Below are 22,467 nucleotides of genomic sequence, written 5' to 3' on the forward strand. Positions count from 1 at the left end.
GCATATGTTATCCTCCTCAAGCTTGACAAAAATAAAGAGGTATTGGTCAGCAATGACTGGAGAAAAATTGGGAAGAAAACTCAAAGAAACTTTGTTGGTAGCAAGTCGCTCTTGAACATGACACTTCTGCTCCGTGTCCGAGTCGGGTTGGGTTGTTTCGTTCACTGGTCACATCACCATGGTCACGCCATACCATCCACATCTGGTGTTAATGCTACCGATCCATCACATCAGTGTTGCCGATATGTTCAAGAGAGGTCATTCAGAGAGTCCACCTATGTCTCACCCACTACCATACATTATACTCCATTCTTTCATGACCGCCACCCTGAACCTTATATCACCAGATCGTTTTCACCTCCATTAAAATCATTTGCTCCGTTCCATGTCATTGTTGTGGGATTCATTAAGGCCCTCCTGTGACAGATCACTTCTTATCGACATCAGCTCATCATCCAAGAAGTTGATCTAGGAACACCCCATTCAGTACTTTGAAGCTTGCATGCCTCAATGGCAAGTTTCTCACTTTCGGCGACAGGTTTACATCAATGGCCTTCGACCGAAAGATTTTGCGTGGTGTTCAATGCCAAGTCCTTTATTCACACCACGTGAATTGTACTGCAATACCTTGAGGGTCATTATCATTATCGGTGATTCCTCTCGTTCTTGTTAACAGTTTACATCATCGACTGGTAATCAAGCGATGTCTTTCCATGCTCGACTTCAGAACATTTCTCACATGGATCGACTTGTACTTCGAGTAAAGATCGGACGAGATTGAAGACCCTGGATCTAGTTTCATCCATCCAGGCTACGATATATATTCAGGGAAATAAAAACGTTAAATGTACATCATTGCAGCACAGATAATCATCCTATCAAAAGGATGATGGCTCTATCAGAATCATCAGTCTACACTCAGACGGTTGTCTGTCCTATGTACATGAAAATGAATTTATAAAGCTGAGCATGGGAATGCCCGCCTCAGCTAGATCATGAAAATATTATGAAGATAATGTATTGTATTGTATCTTATTACAGGTCTCCTCCCAGCATTGAAAGAACTTCGGATCCTCATAATAAAGCATTTCACCCGACACCAAAAGGTTAACGGCCTCATACTTTAGGGGGCAACTGTTATAGACATTTTCGTGCCCTACAACCCCAAGCATGAAATGTCCATAAACCAAGGGCTCCTAAGTCCCTAAAAGTGTTGTTCTAACCCCTAAAGGAACAAGGTCAACAGATTACAGCTTCTCCCAAAAGTTCTCCATGAGAAACTACTCAGAATTGGCCAAAACAGGATCATTTCAGCTGCTCCACTGGCTAGGTGCATTGCATCTCACCCAAATACACTGTGAGGGTGCATTGCATTTCAAAAGTCCCTTCTGTTGGGTGTGATGGGCGAGAAATGACAAATGGCAATGTCATTCTGCGAGGTGGAGAGGCAATGGAAGCTTCCAGAATCTTCTCCTATGACACTTGCCTCACTGAATTCGACCAAGGATGAGTAAGAGGCCCTCAGTCTCCAAGTGGAAGCAAGAACTATCAGAGAGAAGACACTAATCAAATCACAAGCTGACTCATCCCCCTTACAGATATCTATATATGGATCCCTCATCCCAGAGATCCAGAGGCTGGAATTTTGCATATTGTAAGGAATTGTTGTTGGTTTCTAGAGACAAACATTAGATTGTTGGGTGATCTAAGCTTTGTTTGAGGTGAAGAGGGGCTTCTTTGCTGGGAGGTTGATGCTGGGTCAGAACAACTGGTTGTAACTCCTCCTGGATCTTTTCTTGTTTATCAATAAAAGCTATTTGAGTTTTCCTCCATGCTTTTGTATCATTGATGCTTGTTACATTTGTATGGTCAATTTACATCTGATCCTAGATTGTTTATGATTATAGATCCATGTCTTTGTATAGTGCTATGCTTCTGTGATCCTACAGGTACTTTTTGAAGCTGGGCATGCAAGGGAGCAGGTAGTTGGGGACTATCAAAGAAGAGAGGGATCGAATCGAAGGATTAGCGCAAGACAGAGGTTGGTCTTTCTGTTCCTCTCTATCTATAATTCATAAAGGAAAAACATAAGTAGTTTTTCTCTGTTTGTTTCTAAGGCAGCTATCACACTTTAGTGGGATAGAGCAGTTCTAAATAGACACTTTTCCCTGTAACAGAAATGGCACTCACAACTCTTGGAGGATTACCATCCGAATGGTATGTGTTCAGGAATACTCTTATGAACAACAATTTAATTCCTGGTTTCAAGGAATTAATGGCTAGATGCATTCAAGAAGAAACAAGGGTAGAAGGGAAAGAAATGCCCATGCCTAAAGGTCCTCCTACTACCTTTTCTTCTCATGCTAAGAAAAGAAACAATTCCGGGACTAAATAAAAAGGAAAGGGTGGACCTAAGGGTCGAAGAAATGGACGATGTTACATTTGAGATAAATCAGGTCACTATGCGAGGGAGTGCCCTGATAGAAAGGACTCACACTGGGACGATGACCAAAATCCCTCTCATGGCAATCAAAGGAATGAAAAATCCAATAGAAAAGGTAAAAGGAGTGCTGGAAATCAAGGAAGAGGACAACCATTCAAGAAGGCTAGAAATTCTAGGTATGAATCCAACATTGTTGAAAGTAAGCAAGATGAATATTATCTACCGGCTTCTCTATCTACCTCTGCTCCTTCGGACTCAATGGGAATTTGGCTCATTGATAGTGGTGCCTCAAGGCACTTCAGTGGTTACAAAGAAGTTCTCCATAATCTGATAGAGAAAGAAACTAACTTGGAAATTTTCCTTGGAGATAATATGTAATATCCCATGAAAGGTGTAGGCAATGTCTCTCTTAAATTGAATCAAGGTAATATGATCCACTTACAGGATGTACTATATGTACTTGACCTAAAAAATAACTAGGTGTCCATCTCGACAGTGGAAGACAAAGGCTACAAGGTGGCTTTCATCAATGACAAGGTACATGCATGGAAAAACAATATTAAATATGCCTTGACTCTTGGGTTTCGAGTTGATTGATTATATCAGGTCGGGGGAAGTCTGCTAGGTGTCATGTCTTGTGACACATCTCAAGCCTTGATCGAGAATCAAACCGAAAAGAAGATCAAGATCTTAAGGATTGATAATGGAACTAAATATCAATCTAACGAGTTGGATTACATGTGTAAAGAGGCTGGCATTAAGAGAGAAACTACTACACCATATACTCTTGAACAGAATGGTGTGGTGAAAAGGAAGAATCGTACGATTGTGGAAGCTATCCGCGCCAAGCTCCATGATCAAAGACTTCTAAAGTTTCTTTGGGCTGAAGCTACGAGCACCATCGTATATGTACAAAACTGATGCCCTCATCAAGCATTGGGTTCCAAGATTCCTGAAGAAATGTTCATCGGTAAGAAACTTGACATATCTCATTTTAGAATTTTTGGAAGCCTTGTATATTTTCATGTGCCGAAAGAGAAAAGGAATAAATTAGGTGTATCTAGAAAGAAAGGAATCTTTGTGGGCTATGGTGGAAATACTAAGGGCTATAGAATCTATGTAGCCGATCAAAAGGAAGTCATGATTAGTCATGATTTCACCTTTGATGAAGATATGGCTCTCAACAAGGTGAACAATCTTCCTACAATGAGGAGCTCTCAAGAAGCTGACACCAGGAAGCCGAAAGAAAAAGAGTATGACGAGATATTTGCACCTGTTGCCAGATATACCACCATCCTCTCGATCATAGCCCTTATGGCTTCACAAGGATGGAAACTAAATCAGATGGATGTTAAGACCACATTCTTGCATGGTTCAATCAAAGAAGAGGTCTATGTAGAGCAACCTGAAGGATTTGAGATTTATGATCGAAAATCTCATGTGTGTAGGTTGAAGAAGGCCCTCTATGGGCTAAAGCAAGCACCCCGAGCATGGTATGAGAGGATCGATAGCTACTTAATGAAGTGGGAATTAACTAGGAGTGAATCCGATCCCAACCTTTACTCTAAGGTTGAAGATGACAAACCTCTCATATTGGTGCTATATGTTGATAACCTCTTTCTAATAGGTGTAGACCCTCTCATTCACAAATGTAAGAGGGAGTTGGATTATGAATTTGAAATGAAGAACCTAGGACTGATGCATTATTTCCTAGGACTTGAAGTCTGGTAGAAGCCAAGGGAAATTTTCCTATCTCAAGGAAAATATGTGGTGAAGATATTGGAAAGATTCGGTATGGTAGACTGCAAGCCTATAACTATCTCGATGGAGCTTGACTTCAAGAAGTTAAGCGATAATGTTGTCGGACCTATTTTATGAAATGCTACTAGGTATCAGTAACTCATCGAAGAATTAATGTTCTTAGTGAACTCCCGTCCGGATATATACTTTGTAGTCAACACATTAATTCAACATATGGTTGAACCTCATCACATACATTGGATTGGTGCCAAGAATTTGTTAAGATATCTTCATCGCACAATCACATATGGGCTAAGATACACTGCCAACGATGTGAGACTACTTGGATACACAGATGTTGATTGGGCAGGCAGTGTGGTGGATCGTAAGTGAACTTCTGGGTGTTGTTTCTCCTTGGGATTTGCTTCGATATCCTGGATGTGTAGGAAGTAGACATCGACGGTTTTGAGCACCGCCAAGGTAGAGTATATTGCTACTAGCATGTCCTCCTGTGAGGCAGTCTGGTTACAGAAGCTCTTCAGAGAGCTGTTTGGATTTATGCTGGATACCACTGTGATCCTATGTGACAACCAAAGTGGGATTCTTTTGTCAGAGAATCCCATATTACATGATATCTCCAAGCATATCGATATCAGGTACCACTATATTCAAGATATGATGTAGCAGGGAGTTATAAGGCTCCAAAATATCAGTACAGATGAACAGGTCGACAACATTCTAACAAAGCCGCTAGGAAAGGCCAAATTTTTGACTTTTTGAGAACGCGTTGGTGTCATTCAGAAACCCTTTGATGAGGGTCCTATATGATGTATGGAGCTCTTGTAGTTCCCGGGGTGCGGGGTACTTCTTGAAGCAACATATGACCACAGGGTTAAAGAATCAAAACATTCCCTGTAACACCCCGTGGCGGCTATGTAGCAGGATGATTAGTTCTACTGTGAGGTCTGAATGATGTGTTCTCCATGAAAATTATGTAGCATGATGATTAGTTCTCTTGTGAGGTATGGATGATGTGTTCTCCATGGCAATTATGTAGCAGCATGGTTAGTTCTCCTGTGAGGTCAGGATGATGTGTTCTCCATGATGATTATGTAGCAGGATGATTAGTTCTCCTGTGAGGCATGGATGATTTGTTCTCCATGGAAATTGTGGACAGGATGATTCACTCTCATATGGACAGGATGATTCGCTCTCCTGTGGACAGGATGATTCGCTCTCCTGTGGACAAGATGATTCGCTCTCTTGTGGGACAAGATGATTCGCTCTCTTTTGGGACAGTATGATTCACTCTCTTGTGGATAGGATTGATTAGTTCTCCTATCGAGGAATCCTACCGATGTAGTCTGGGACTCATGAGAAGTACCTCTCATCTGATCAATGAGTAGGGAAGTGAGGATAGGGACCATAGTAGTACTGATGGACACATCACTGTATCTACTGTACTCCCTATGGTAGGATGACCTTCATTGATTTGAGATCAATGATACTGGTCTAGGACCAGTGGTAGGAGTTGTACCCTCTATGACACGACTTCGGGTCAGTTGAGACTAGTCTGGGACCAGTGGTACATACTCTGAGACTTACTTCGGGTCAGTGGAGGACTGGTCTGGGACCAGTAGTAGGAGTGGTACCTACTATGACGCTGACTTCGGGTTGGTTGAGAAATTTCTGGGACTAGTGGTACACACTTTGAGACTGACTTTGAGTCAGTGGAGGATGATAGTAGTCTGCGACCAGTGGTAAGAGTTATACCCACTATCAAACTGACTTCGGGTCAGTTGAGACTGGTCTGGGACCAGTGGTACAAACTCTGAGACTAAATTTGAGTCAATATGATACATCCTCGATCATTTCTTCTTCTTCATAATTCGGACAGAGCAGAGCAGAGCAGAACAAAGCAGAGGAGAGCATATCAGAACAAGGCAGAACAAAACAAAGCCGCGTAGAGTAGATCAGAGCAGTGCAGAACAGAGAAGACAAGAGTAGAGCTAGCAGGATAGAGTAGAGCAGAGCAAGGGTCAAGCTGTAAAGGGCAGTGCATTTGATGGATGAATCGTAGCGATCGATAGAAGAATTGCGATGGAGTTCTCCCTAGTTGAGAGGGAGTGTTAAAATTGGCAACTAGGGCCAAACTTCATGTGTGTCATCTTATTCATGGATGATAATATTTTTATTATATTCCTCTCATAGAAAGATGTAGGATTAATCCAAAGATCATCTGATTCCGATAAATATTTATGGAGATATGAATTTATTTTTATTACTGAATAATTATCAAGCTGACTAGCAACTCATGTAAGCTCAGAAGCCCAACAGTCGCATCTATTCAATCATCAAAAGTTGTGTATAAATATAGGAGGTATTTTCCTCATTTGGACAGACTCATCTCATCACATCTATCTCTCTCCTGCTGAGAAAAGAGGTTGTTCTCCTACTATGTAGAAAGAGACTCTTCTCTCACATGTGTGGAAGGAAGGATGCAGATTTAGGGCTGCAATTGCAGTTCAGAATTTTGAACAACGTTGACCATGTTTCTCTCTCTATTAACTATGTTGTAAGTGGATCTGACTCTCCTCTGAAGGTCGCATTTTTTGGTGGTGGAATCAAGCCAATCCGGCAGTCGATTTGCATGATATTGTGCGCCCTAGTTTAGCTGATCTAGGGTTTGTTGCTGTTGATGTAAATCAGATTTATGTACTATTTCTCTCTACTGAATAATTGAAGATAAAGGAATATTTGATCAAAGGGTTTCCCCACATTGGGGTTTGTCCCTGGCTAGCTACCACATCTTGTGTCTCTTGTCTTGGCTTGTTTTCTGTCAATCGTTTCATGTTCTATTTGCACTTTACTTTATGTACATGTGATTGCTAATCTATGGATAATAATAAGAAAGATAAGTAAACTGCCATAAGCATAGAACATACCATAAATTAACATTTTAGCTATAGAGATTTGTCTTTTTATGCCCTGTTGTTCACAGAAATGAAAGAATTCATCTGATATATATTCTCCTCCTTGGTCAGATATGAGACATTTGATTTCTAGATCTAATTTACTTTCAACTAATTCCTTGAAGACTTTAAATTTATCAAATGCTTAATCTTTGTGTTTCAATAAATTGATCTAGCACAATCTAGAAAAGTCATCAATGAATAAGATATAATATTGTTCTCCATGAGGTGAATTCTTCTTTACTGGTCCACACAAATCAGTATGTATAATTTCAGGAGGCTTACTTGTTGATCCTTCTTTGGCATTGAACTGAGCTCTAGTTTTCTTACCGAATTGACATGACTTACATATGGTACTTTCTGGTATGGCGATGTAGGGTAGATCATGAACAACTTTGGCCCTACTTGATTTTCTTATTCGCGATAAGCTTAGATGTCCCAAACTTCTATACCATAACCAAGTTTCTTCTTCCTTTCCTAGGTAACATTGTTCTTGGCCACCTTTCAATATATATAGATTTCTTGGGGTTCTTGTTCCTTTTATTATGTTCTTTCCTATGTCAAGTTCATGAACCACACATTCTTGTGATCATAATACCACTTCATTTCCTTGGTCACACATTTGGCTAACACTCAACAAGTTATGTTTTAATCCATCAACATACATAACATTACCATCTTTAATTTTTCTTTTAGAAAAATAGAACCTTTACCCTTAATAACAGCACTTGAGTCATTTCGAAAAGTGACATTATTTTCTTTCTCTAAAGAATTGTATGAAATAATTTTATCTTTATCACATGTCATGTGTTTTCAGCATCCTCTCTCAATGTACTATTGATTTTACTGTCATTCTACAAAGAATGTTATGCCACAACTTTCAGACTATAACTCCTTCTTTTTCCATACCTTATAATTTGTTGATATTTGCTCATTTTGAGATGTTGGAGGTAATTTGCTCCTGCATTTAGATTCTCCATGTCTAAAGTTATTGCAAAATAAGAATTAATTTTCATATATAAGAGGTGAGAAGTTATTATAAGTGATTTTCTTGACTCCTATCTCATTTCTTTGTTTTCTTGCTTCTCTAGTCATGATAGTTTTGTATGCAACACATTGAGCAGCCTTATGACCAAAATTATGACATGAGAAACATTGACCATTAAAGAAGAAATTTTTGTGATCATAGAATATTGTGGTGTCGTTCACCTCTTGACAAGTGCTTCTATTGTTGTTCATCCTTGGATTGGAGTGAACATGATTTACCTGAGGAATGCCTTTATTCTTTTACTGAAGACTGAAGATTTGCTGACTAGTTTTCACTGCACTTAGAAAGCTTCTAGTGGTGGTTGAAGACTTTTTTTTTAATATGTTTCTCTAGTGTATCCAAGGCCTATTTTCATAAGAGGAGAGCATTGTACCTTGACAATTTCATCTAAGGTTTCATATCCTTTATAAAGTCTAACATTCAGGGTTTCTATGTTCTCAAGTTCCTTTCTTAGATTTACTGCTTCACATTCTAACTTCTCATTATGCTTGTCCTTTTCTATCAGTTCATGCTTCAAAGTATCTATGGCTACTTTGTTTTCCTCCAAGAAAATTTTGAGTTGACTAATTTCTTCAAAGAAATATTTTTTCTCTAAACCATCCACAAATTTATCATTAGACTCATTAGTATTTTTCTCAAAAGCCATGAGTAATTTAAGATCTTGATCAGATTCACCTTCTTCATTATTTTCCAGTCCATCACAATCTTCTTGAGTATAATAACTTCTTCTACTATCAAATTTTCTTCTATTACCTTTTGCAATGTCCTTCCCTTTGTCATGGTTGTCTTTATGAGGACATTTAGCATCATAATGCCCAACTATACCACAAGCAAATAATTTGAAGGGAAGCTTACCTTTGAACCTTCTGGTGCCTAGTTGAAGTTTCTTTACAAAGTTCGCGTCATCTTCTTCTGATATGTATCCATATTCCTTGTGTTATTCATTTTTTTTACTTTTGTAGATGCTTTAAACGCATATTCTCTAACTTCTAAGGCACCTCCTTTCCTCATTTCAAAACAAATCAGGATCCCATGAAGTTGAACAACAGTAAGAGTCTACAGATCTTGCTTCTCTTCAATGGAAGACACTTTTGGCTAAAATTTAGGAGTTATATGTCTTAATATTTTCTCAACTTACGTAGTTTCCTTTATTTCTTCACCCAGATTTTTCATGTGATTTACAGTATCATGTATATGTAGAAAGAAACTCGCAATACTTTCATCATTATTCATTATGAGAGTTTCATATCAAATCCTGAGAGTTTGGAGTTTAGCACTTTTTAGCTTGGTATCATCTTCATAGCTTTGAATGATTCTGCCCCATATTTTTTTGTTTTGTTTAGTTCCATAACTTTGACAAATTTTGATTTTGTTAGACTGCCCAATAATTAATTGACAACTTTGGCATTGGTTTCATATGCTTCTTTTCTGCTGCATCTGTGGGGAATGTAGTTTGATATTGGTAACCTCCTTCCACAATTGCTCAAAAAAATTCTCCAAGAGACTGAAGATAGGGTATGGTTCTTTTCATCGATTATATTAAAGTATTTTCCTTGAAGAGTGGTGGTCTAATAGATGTCATTCTATCTTGATTGCTCATCTTGGGAGATCTTCCTTCAAGCGATCAACATCCTTTTGAAGAACCTTCTTTGATACCAATTGTTGGGAAAACATACTGAGAGGAGGTGGTGAATTAGTATTTACAAAATAATAATAATAATTTTATTTTCTAAAATGTATATGTGACTTGATTCAACCCGACTAGCGTATATACACGACTATTGTAAAAGAAACTATTGTATGCTCTGTAAACTTGTAAAACAACTAATTCTTTATCTGATAAACTTGAACCAGAATGTAAGAGATTTGTTAGGCATTTCATAAGAAGTAAATAGATATAGTAAGAATAGAATAAGGTATCACAAATAAGTAACACACATGAAGACCATGATTTAAGGTGGAAACCCAATGTGTGAGAAAACCACCACTAGTGTCGTCTTAGTCTACAAAGCTTATTAATATCAAAAAGTTCTTATATTATTGTACTGGTGTAGACTCTTACTAGTACATAGACACCCACCTAATGAAGGCTACAACCTTCACTTGTTCTCCAGCTCCTACTGGAAGGGAGCTCCAACCCCCTGATATGATCATGAGATACTATTGGTAGGAAGCTTCAACTTCCTCACTAAAGGCTCCAAACCTCAACAGCATCCATGAATCACATTTCATAAATTTTCACACTGGATCCAATATCAAGACTTAATCTCAACAATAAAATTGTAACTCATAATTTTAATACAATCATCAATATCTGACACAACTGAATCAACCAATCATTGAAAACCCAATCAACTAACACTTAATCAAAACTCACCCAATCAATTGGAATAGTCAGATCACTGTAAACATTAAACAAAATGGAATTCGGGACACTACATCAACACATAGAATCAACTACAACCCTGATCATTCAAATGCCAAAATGTATACGATACTTCGCTTAAGGAAACATGCGTGTATACATGCTTCTCTATAGAGAAACACGGGTACAAATCTTAATATACTAAAAAATGAAAAATTTTAATCCTCAATCAGAGAGAGAGTTGAACAGGGATATTCTAAAATATTATGTTAGCTTACCAAACCATGATATAGTTAGCGACATCAATAATATTTTCAACTAATCAACATGTAAATAAATTCAACTTCATTATTCAATGGGTTCTACATCAAACATTATCACTCAACCCAGATCAACATGAGGACATCATTGGTAGAGAATAGAGAAACAATAGCGTTGATTAGGTTGATCAGTCATTTATGAACATAAGCCACTAACTTTACATACACTACTTTGAAGGAGCAAACCCACCTATAGACGCACTTTTCCTGAGACCAACACGCGTAGAGATCTGCAAATTTTTACCTAAAATTGTGCAGCTCTTCTAAACTTAAGAAAGACACAAATCATAATATTGAGAGATAAAATCATGTGTCAGTACTGAGATCTAGTAAATCCATGAGAATATCTTCACCTCTTTATATAATTTAGCCCTTATCCAATACCATGGGTCAAAACTACACTAGTGTCGGTGGTAATCTTTGACGTGATCAATATTCGTTATCGCGCTCATTACTATGGGCCAATTCCATGGTAAAGATCCTTGGTATTTAGAATAACATGCTATAAAAACCATTTGCTACATTGCTTCACCCAACTCAATTGTATATGTGACTTTCCCTTGACTAACCTGCGTATATATTTTCAAATATTCGCATGTATCAAACTTCTAATTTTGACCTCTAAACATTTGACCCATCATTCTATTTTTTTTTCCATCATTCTATCACCTTTGAACTGACCTGTGAATTCATCTAGTTACCATATACTTGTTTTGTTACAAGTGAGTTTCCAAGAAGTACAACACATGCATCATAATGCCAACAAAAGCTTCTTGATGAGAGAGGAAATGTTATAAATATGATTCATATTAAAACAATATATTTATATATATATATTAACTAACTAATGGTTTGTTAGTTAGTAATGAAGGGACATGTCTTAGAGGAATGACCATTCATGAATGATCACCTACCTAGGGTATATAAGCAGGACCTCATTCTCATTTGTAATAATCTCATATCTCATACGAATTCATTATACAATATTCAATATATAGTTACATGCCTTACAATGGACATTTATGTCTTTGAAGTATTTTAAATATTTTCATTGCATATATGACTTTTGGTCATTACACTAAGAATGATTGCTCAAGTGATTATGTGAGAGGAAAGGTTGCAGAGAAGTAAAAGAATGGTTAAGATCCTGTGGAGGGTATATATACACATTTCATGTGTGCATATGTTAGTTACATGAGCAATTTTGAAGACTAAAGCAGTGTTCTAAAGAAAAATATCAGTTATGCATATCAGATTGATGACTGAGGAAAATTGCATAGAGTTTATTATGCTTACATGCCAGTTGTTTTTGTATGCTTGGAATTGCTGTGAATGGAAATGGGCCATGATATTTCACAAGTTTCTATATGTTCTAATGATTTTATTGGTATAGACTAATGTTAATGGATGCATTATTGAATTCATTTTATTACCTGTTGGTTGGTCATACTATTGTAGAGTTGATGCATAGATTTGAGCCACTATCTTGATGTGTTGAGAGCACATTATTTTGGTGTTTTTTATTGTGATTTTTCTTAGAGTCTTGCTACCTGATTTCATATTGTACAGTTGAATAGAGTTGAGAAGAGTTTCTTGGGATCTAGTCTGAAAATATATCAAATGAGATCCACATAGAGTAGAGGAGCAATCCAATAAGAGTGGAGCAGAGATTCCATAGTATTGGCGAAAGGAATTTTTTTTCCATCCAAACAGATTTGGATAGTCCAATCGGAGTTGGGCAAGGATCATTGATCATGATGGATTTCAGTAGATTCTGGTCTATAGATCTATGTGAGAACATATTCTTATGATTTTGATTAGTAGAATCAAGTATCATGGTTGATAGGGTTCAACTTATTGTATATGAGGTCAAGTTTTCTAGCTGATGTGAGTCAATAAATCTATGTAAAAGAAATATTTTTCTAAATAGAATATTTAGAGTAGCGGCGTAGTAATAAGGGTGGTTTTTTTCATAGATGGGTTTTCCACCAGATATCTAATGTTCTCTTATGTGTGATGTGATTGTGAATTTCTGCATTATTTATGTTGTTTCTTATGTTTATATTGGTTTCTTTTTATATGATGCACATGTTATGATTTGTTGAGTCATTGGTTAATACATGTGTGATTCAATAGCGAAGTTATAAAGTGTTAAAAAATGATAATAAGTCATACTACTGGTTCACCCCCCCTCTAAGTATTGCACAAGGTTCCATATAAGGACTAATATAAATGTCAACAAAATATTCATTTCACACATGGTCCCTCTTCTCTGGAATCATGCACATGCTTGACATGTTACTTTTAAACACCTTTGAAATCTTAGTAATTCATTGAATTTCTTTGATCTCCATACTTGTCATTTATTAGAGTCTTGAATTCTACCAAAATGAATTCACTATCATATTGAAGTCATAAGTCTCAATACCTTTCCTTACTAATCCAAGACATTTTCATCAATACTATCATAAATATACACCAAGCAATAAATTATACACAAACAATAATGCAAAAATTTACCATGCCTTCAACCACATTCATACCTTACTAAATCAATTCTTTACACATCAACATACCCAAAGGTAATTCTTTTCTTGAGTGATGTCTACTTATTACATTTTCATTACCAGAAAGCCTAATTGTTTTGTTTGCCTGAAATAAGAACGAATCCATTCAAATTCAAAGTAAAGGAGTCAAAATATTTTATGACTTTATATACAACATCACTCTTATTACTCACTCCCAAGTCAGGACTATAACAATTGATTTTCATTTGACTACCCATTAGTTGAGCTCTAAACAATATATTCTATAATGTTTAACTTTATTATATAGATATATCTATCTATCTATATCTCTCTCTCTCTCCAGATATATATATATATATATATATATATATATATATATATATATATATATATATATATATATATATATATATATATATATATATATATATATATATATATATATATATATATATATATATATATATATATATATATATATATATATATATATATATATATATATATATATATATATACAGAGAGAGAGAGAGAGAGAGAGAGAGAGAGAGAGAGAGTAACCTTATTAAAAAAGCTAATTTGTAATGATCTCATTGGTTCATATTTTGAAGGAGATATTTTCACCTTCTTGACATGTGCATTGGAGCATAATAAACTACTCATTCTTCTAACAGGATTTTATGCGACTCCTGAGGTTTGTGAAACTTCCTTCACTATCATTACTCTTAGTTTTTATTTCTTGCTGCGTCTATGCATGCAGTTAATAGTTGAAAATTATTATGTTGGGCTACCAAGCATAGGAAGCAACATACTAGGGATGTTTGCCTTATTGATAATGATATTTATAGTCTAAGGGATCCATTGCCCCCTTACTACTTCTCTGAATAGATGAGGTGGATGCTCTAGGACTTATCAACTAAGAAGGATAGGATCTTAAAGCTCCAGGAAGAGGAATGGATAATTAACAGTTGAATGGCTTGGGTGTAGGGTGGTGACAACAATACAAAATATTTCCATATGGTTACATAAAAAATAAGATGAGCCAAAGCAATATAGCGTATAAGGGACTTTGAGGGATGAATACTTGCATCATTAAATGATATCCATCAAGAATCTGTTCAATACTTTTGAAAATAAGTTTCATCTTTGGGAGAGGCAAATATTGAAGACCAAGTGAAAATTTCCCAATTAGTCCCCCAAATGGTCAACGAGGAAGTTATTGAATGTACGGATAGATCTATCACAACATAAGAGCTTCCCGAAGTCCTAAAAGAGCTAGCCAAGGACAAGAGTCTAAGCTCATATGATTGGTCTATTGATCTATTCTTATTTTACTTCCATTTCATTGCTAATGATCTCCTAGATATAGTATAAGAATCTCAACTTTTTGATAATATCTCAGATGCAATCAATGCCACTTTCCTTAGACTCATTCTTAAAATGTATCCCTCCATATGTTTCTTTGATTATAGGCCTATTGCTCTTTGTAATTTCACATACAACATGATTTCTAGATTATTAGCTAACAAAATAAAAAAGATATTGTCAGATCATATTTTTTTCAAACAATTTAGTTTTCTTGCAGATTAGTGCATTCAAGATGGAGTTGGGATTGCCCAAGAATGCATCCACTCCATAGAATCCCACAAATTAAAAGCATACTTGATGAGAATTGATCTAATTAAAGTGTATCATTGGGTTTAGTAGGACATCCTGCAGTTGACTTTATTCAGGATGACTCCCCTATCGACACATTATTACATCAACCACCCAAAAAGGGACTACATTCATAATTGATTTGACCCCAATAGTTCAAACATTACTGAATATTACATTTATGACATCATAGGTAGTTACATGACCTTTACATCAAGAGACATAGACGACATTTATAACCAAGGCCAAGGAGACCTCAAAAGAGTGAGGTTCCAACATCGACAACTATATTAGTAACTTCAGCAACATACGCATCAACAAATTTGCAAGTAAATATAACGCCATGAATGAAAATGTTCCTCCTGGACTACAATCCATATCTACAGACTGTACTCAACCAATTCTAGAACCAACAAGAAAAGTTGGAGCTTGTTTCTTCATAATATAAAAACATACACAATTGTTCAGATCAAAAATACCATATATACATGAATTGTATTCATAGGATCCACGTACATAATGTAAAATGTTGATGCTTTATAACCACATCTCCCCCTGAGCTTGTTATGTTTGTACCTATTCACTGTTACTACATCAGATGCACTATTAGTAATGTAAGAAACAACCATGGGAGTCATCATCAGGACAACATATGTATTACTTCCTCTAAACTTGAAGGATCAACAGAGTGATGAAGCAGAGACCATTCCTAATTTATGTATAAAATATTCAAATGTATCACATGGAAGTGGTTTTGTAAATATGTCAACAACTTGTTCGTCTAAGGGAACATATTCCAGTTTGACCTTTTGATCAGGACCATATTCTCTTAAAAAGTGATCGGTCTTGGAGTGCGTAACAAAATTTTTCAAAATACTAATGGCACTTATATTATCACATAGAATGGAAATGGGTGGAGAACAATTGATTTGAATATCCTGCAATGTTTGCATCATCGAGATAAGTTATGTGTAGCAAGATGTAGTAGCAACAGATTCTACTTCTGCAGAAGATAAAATAATTGAGCCTTTTTTTTTATTTAATCATGACACCAAGAGGGGCCCCATAGATCATGCTCCTCCACTAGTGCTTTCTCTGTCATCAACATTTCCTGCCCAATCTACAATTGTATAAGAATGATAAGTAAGATCTACATCTTTGGGATACCATGAAACAATGTCTTGACTGGATTATATGTATTTGAATATTCTTTTAACTACCTAAAGATGACTTTCTTTTGGATTAGCTTGGAATTGTCCACAATCCCAACTTCATGCATGATTTCTAGTCTCTTTCCTATAATATAAAGTAGAATTCCAATCATGGATCTATATTCTAGTTGGTTGACTATGAGAGAATCATCATGTGAAATGACATTATATCCTATCACGAATGGTATGCGTACCAGTTTGAAATATTCCATTCCATATTTCTTCAAAATTTGATTGAGGTACTTTGTTTGTGAGAGAAAGATCCCATTATTTGCTTGTTGTACTTGTAAACTAAGAAAGTATGTTACCTCACAAAGTAAAGACATTTCAAATTCCTGTTGCATGATAGAAGAAAAAATTTGACTCATTGATTCTTCATTGCCACCAAATATGATTTCATTCACGTAAACAAAAAGAATTAAAAGTTTTCCATCATCCACCTTTAAATGTAGGTTTCTATCTGTAGGCCCCTTACTAAATCCTTGTTGTTGAAGATACCTATCAAGATGATAATGCCATGCATGAGGGGATTGTTTTAGCCCATATAATTCCTTCTCGAGTTTTCAAACAAGTCTTTCATCATTTCCTAGTATGAACCCTTCATGTTGTTCAATATAGACTTGTTCTTCTAGGTTCCCATTTAAAATTGTAGGTTTAACATCCATTTCATATACCTTGAAATGATGAAAGCTTGAAAAGGAAAGAACATTCTTATGGATTCAAGTCTGGCTAGAGGTGAAAATGTTTCTTCAAAGTTTATTCCTTCTTGTTTAGCATAGCCTTTGCAAACAAGTCTTGCTTTATTTATAATTACTTCTTCATTCTCGTTTAATTTATTTTTGAATACCCATTTTCTCTGAATAACATTCTTATCATGACGTCTAGTTACTAATTCCCATGTATCATTCTCTTTTATGTGGTCAAGTTCTTCATTCATAGGCTTAAACCAAAATTTATCTTTACTAGTTTGATTTACATTTTGTGGTTCAATTGTGGATAGTAAGGCTAGATAACTAGAAGTTCCAACAAAAGTTATGCTAGTTTGTACTCTAGTTTACTTATCACCTATAATTTGAGATTCTGGATGATTTTTTTGAACATACCTTGGTGAAGTCTTTTTTGATGCTTGTGTACTGTCACTTCCTTCGTCTGATGCTTCATTGATTATTTCTCCCACATTCTTTTGTTTTGTTTTAGGAGCATCTTCATCATCTGTTGGTGCTTCCTTTTTGGTACCTATGGATTCTTCATCAATCAAAAAGTCAATGCATTCAACAATATTTTGAAGTCTTTTAGTGTAACATTTATATCCTTTGCTTCTAGAGGACTATCCAAGGAGAATTCGTTCATCTGCTCTAGCTTCAAACTTTCCATGTTGATCATCATTATTCTTTATGTAACATTTACATCCAAAAACTCTAGAATGCCTAATAGTTGGTGGTTTACCAAACCAAATTATGAGGTTTTTTATCGTTGTTTACACGGATATGAGGTTTGTTGAGAATATTTACTATTGTATGTGTTGCTTCACCCCAGAAGGTTTGAGGTGTCTCGAACTCATCAAGAATGGAGCATGCCATTTTTTAAATTATTCTATTCATTCTCTTTGCTAACCCATTTTCGTGAGGAGTCTTATCTGTAGAGAACTTTATCTAGATGCCATGTTATTCATAAAAGTTGAAAAATTCATCTAATATGAATTCTCCTCCACTTTTAGATCTAACACATTTCATTTTTAAGTAACTCATTCACTACTAAAGCTTTGAAGACCTTAAGTTTATCGAATGCTTCATCTTTATGTTTTAATAAACCAATCGAACACATTCTAGTAAAGTCATCAATAAATAAGATGAAATATTGTTCACCTCAAGGTGAATTTTTCCTCATTGGCCCACAAAAATCAGTATGAATAAGTTCAAGTGGCCTACTTGCGAAACCTTATTTGGAGTTGAACTTTGCCCTAGTTTTCTTACCAAATTGAGGTGATTTTCATATATTAATTTCTGGTAAGATGTTGGGAAAATCACAAACTGTTGCTAGCTTACTTGAATTATGTATTTGAGTAAAACTTAGATGTCCCAATCTTTTGTTCCATAACCAAATTTCTTCTACTTTTCTTAAGCAACATTATTCTAGACCTGTTTCCAAGACATAGATATTTTTTTTTTTCTTCGTAAATACTAATTCTATTAAAAAAGGAAAAAAGATATATACAATGAGGTCAAGACCTCAGAGGAGGCCGAGGCCATTCCTCAACCAGAAACTCAGAGATATTACAGTTCAGGCTTTCTGCCAAATTCACAGTACAGACTTCAAAATTTTGTATTTGGGCCCTGACACACTGAAAGATTTTACCAGGACTAATTCCGTCATGCCCCCCATTGACCAAAAAAGCACAAAAGTAACTAGCATAGCCATAGTTATAACAAAAAACAGAACCCATATTGGCAGTTGCCACGTCCTGTAACAAGATCATGAACCAGACAGAGACACATAAACTCAGAAACAACGACACGAAATCAAAATTGCACAGCACATAGGCAAGAAGGCCACCCGACAGTGAAGAGACAGGTTTAGTCTGCATGCTGCGGTGAATCCGGCGTGTCCCTCTCCACCTGGCTGGAAGAGGCTACCCAGGTAACGAAGCCGCTTTCATCTTGTCCTTCTGCTCTGCCTTCAGGAGTGGTCACCAGATTAAGAATGCAACCTGCACGCTGAGACGGCCCACAGGCCAAAATTTCGCTCTGAGTCGGATCGATGGGCTGCTGAGGCACTTCAGCAACAGGGGTGTCCTCCTGCATATTGTCCGCATGGAATACCATCCCTGTCATATCCCCTTGCAGAACACTGTCTTCCTGAGAGTGGGAGGAAGTGGTTGGAGCCGAGCTGACATGATTATTCTCCTCCTCCGCGAGAATGATGGTGATGCTTGCTGTCAAAACGGGCCTGTTGAGCCTGCTATGAAAAGTAAACCTGGAGGTCTGGAAGGAATTATGCGGGAGAGACCCAGCTTGACCCAGGGGCGGAGAAGAAGGGGAGGCTGAGGCTATGGGGACAACATTCTGTGGAGCAGGATGAGAGGGGCGGCCTCTGTTCCCGGTGTGGCTACCTCTGCGCGGGATACCTCGGCATCGAGGCATACTCAGAAGTGCTGATGGACTGAGAGAGGGATTGAGGCAAAGCAAGCCGATTACAGTTGGAGCGCAGAAGATTCCAGAGAGTTTCCAAACCCAGGCGAGCAACCAAATTCGAAAGACCAAGTAGGAGTGCGGGAGAGGTTCTGCTCCACGATAAATAGAACCAGTAACTAAGACATGAGCAATGAGCGGATCCATACAAATAAACCAACCTGTTTGCACATAAACCAGGCACGCATTAATGCCTGACTGCAAGACCATCATTCCAGACTGTTCTGAATTAATTTCACCTGCCCTTAAACCAATTTGCCAGCCCGAGACGCATGTTGTGAGGACCGTCCGCCCGCCATCTGCCAGGCCAGCTGCCTGTATTGTGCGGCTCTTCATTAATAACGTTGAATGCCACCCGCATCCGGGTGTGTATCCTTCTTCTGAGGTTTATCCTGAATCACAATTTCCTGGAACTTAGAGAGTTGGTCCGCGGAGGCTATACTGGAGATTGTCCCTTCAAAGTATCCTACCCCAGTTTCCACTCCGAGATTGGCAAGAAAGTCAGCAAGCTTGTTTCCTTCCCTTCTGGTGTGTCTGAATGAGATTGCTTGATGCTGAGAAAGCCATCTGTTTATTAGCTCAAGCCTTTGGGCCATCCTCCAACTGTTACTAACTTTGTGAATGGGGGATCCATGCATTAGATTTGTGATCATTCTAATTATAATTTGCGAATCCCCTTCTATAATGAGTGGAAAAAATCTTCTTTCGTGAGCCAGTTTGAGACCTCTCCATAATCCCTCCAATTCTGCTGAGTTATTGGTGTCCCAGCCTTTCGAGCCCATAAAAATACATTGAGGATTGCCATTGTGATCCCTGAAGACTCCCCCATACCCTGCTTTCCCTGGATTTCCTTTTGAGGCCCCATCGAAATTAAGTTGGAACATGTTAATGGGCGGCGGTGTCCATTTACTTGATTCCTTTTCCTGCATGGTGGGATTCTTTTTTATGATTGTCTGTTGGTTTATCTGGATCCTCCAATTATCCCACACTGTTTTTTCCTGCGGTGATGAGGGAAGATCTTCTGAGTACCATTCTCTAATTGATAGAGACTCCATGATATTCTGATGAAATTTAGTCCAAATCTGCTCTAAGGGCATAGTTTGATCCTTGAAAACTCTTCTATTTCGCTCTTTCCAGATGTTCCACATCAGTAAGCCAGGTATAAGTTGCCAAAGAGTGTTGAGGAGATTGCTTTGATATGGCTTTTGACTCCAGTTACGAATAGTGGCCTTTAGATCTCCTTGCACTCTACCTTCTTTTTGGCAGCGGAAGGCAACCTTCTCCCAAAGCTTTCTTCCAATTTGACAGGTCTGCATAAGATGTATAGCTGTTTCCTCCTCTTGCATACAGTTGAGACATATAGATGGGCCCGAGAAGCTTCTTTTCCGAAGATTATCCCAAGTTAGAATTTTATTGTGACATAGGAGCCATAGAAAAGTGGAAACCTTCGGCCAGTTGGAAGTGTGCCAAATTTTATCCCATAAAGTGTCTTTGTTTAGCTGATCTTGGACTATTATCTTATACGCTTCCTTTGTGGTAAATGTTCCTTTCTCTTCATAGCCCCATCTTAGAATGTCCGGTTCTTCTGAGATAGTGATTTGCCTCTTTTGTAATTCTGTAGAAAGATACTGCTGAGTTTGTTCAGAGCTGTGCGTTAGAATTTGATTTGCATTTTTCCATTGTCTGTGTTCTTGTGTTGTAGATGGGTTCCAGAACTGACTGACCTTGGCTAACTGATTGATATCCTGCTCTGATATTGGATGATTTTGGAGTACATCTCTTATTTTTGGGAATTGCTGCCAGGAGTCTTCCCAAAATCGAGCCGTGGACCCACTCTTGACTTCCCAAAAACTGTGCTTTTGTATGAGATTTCTATGTTGAATAGCTGAATTCCAGATTACCGATCCCGTGCTTAACTCCGTCATTCGTATTCTCTCTTCCATAGGACAGTTGCTTGCATACTTAGCTGTCCAGAGGGAGGCCCAGGGGGTATTAGGATGGGCTAGCCATCTCCACCAGATTTTTGCTCCCATTGTTCTATTGCTGTGCTCAGGATCTCTTAGCCCTGTACCCCCTGCTTTCTTTGGAAGACATACTTTATCCCATTTAACTAGAGCCCATTTTCGATTGTGGCCTGAGCTTCCCCATAAAAAATTGCGCTGGAGATTCTTAATTTCTTTGAGTACCCATTTTGGGGCTGCAAGGATGGAAAAGAGATACAAGGGCATGGAATGAAGGACAGCCTTGATAAGAACAATTCTACTAGCCATACTAAGGCCTCGGTGAGTCCATAGGGAGAGTCGAGCCTCCATTTTTTCCAGCAGTTGTTTCCAAGAAGAGTGTTTGAGAGATGAGGCAATTAAAGGGGCACCAAGGTATTTGGAGGGCAGGGAAGCAGTAGTGAATCCCAGAATTCGGCCTATAGCTTTTTGGGTGGGAACAGGGGTATTAAAGAAAAAAATTTGGGATTTGACTCGATTAATAAGGGCACCAGAAGCATCAGAGAAGTTCGAAAGGAGGGATTTGAGGAGGCGAGCTTCTTGCACCGAGGGATAACCGAAAAGCATATTGTCGTCCACAAATTGCTGGTGGGAGTAAGATGGGGAGTTGTTGAATGAAAGGCCTTTTAGATGCTGAGCCAGCCTGGCAGAGGTAAGACTTCTACCAAGTCCTTCTGCCATAATAACAAAAAGAAAGGGAGATAAGGGGTCTCCTTGCCTGATACCTCTGGAGGGACGGTACGTTGCCGAGGGGATACCATTGATTAGAACAGAGAAAAAAGCTGAAGACAAAAGATTAAAAATCCATCTGACCCATGATGGGGCAAAACCAAAGGCAGTAAGAATTTTTTGAATATAAACCCAACTGATACTATCAAAAGCTTTGGATAGATCTAGCTTAAGCAGCATACCTGGCTTTTTTGTCTGCTTTAAGGAATGGATTATCTCATGAGTTAAAATAATCTCGTCCGTTATTTGTTGGCCTTCTACATACGC

The sequence above is a fragment of the Pinus tabuliformis genome, chromosome X (genome assembly GCF_031772625.1).
Source record: "Pinus tabuliformis cultivar Carrire ecotype Pingquan chromosome X, CPIR1, whole genome shotgun sequence".
Classification (NCBI taxonomy): Eukaryota; Viridiplantae; Streptophyta; class Pinopsida; order Pinales; family Pinaceae; genus Pinus; species Pinus tabuliformis.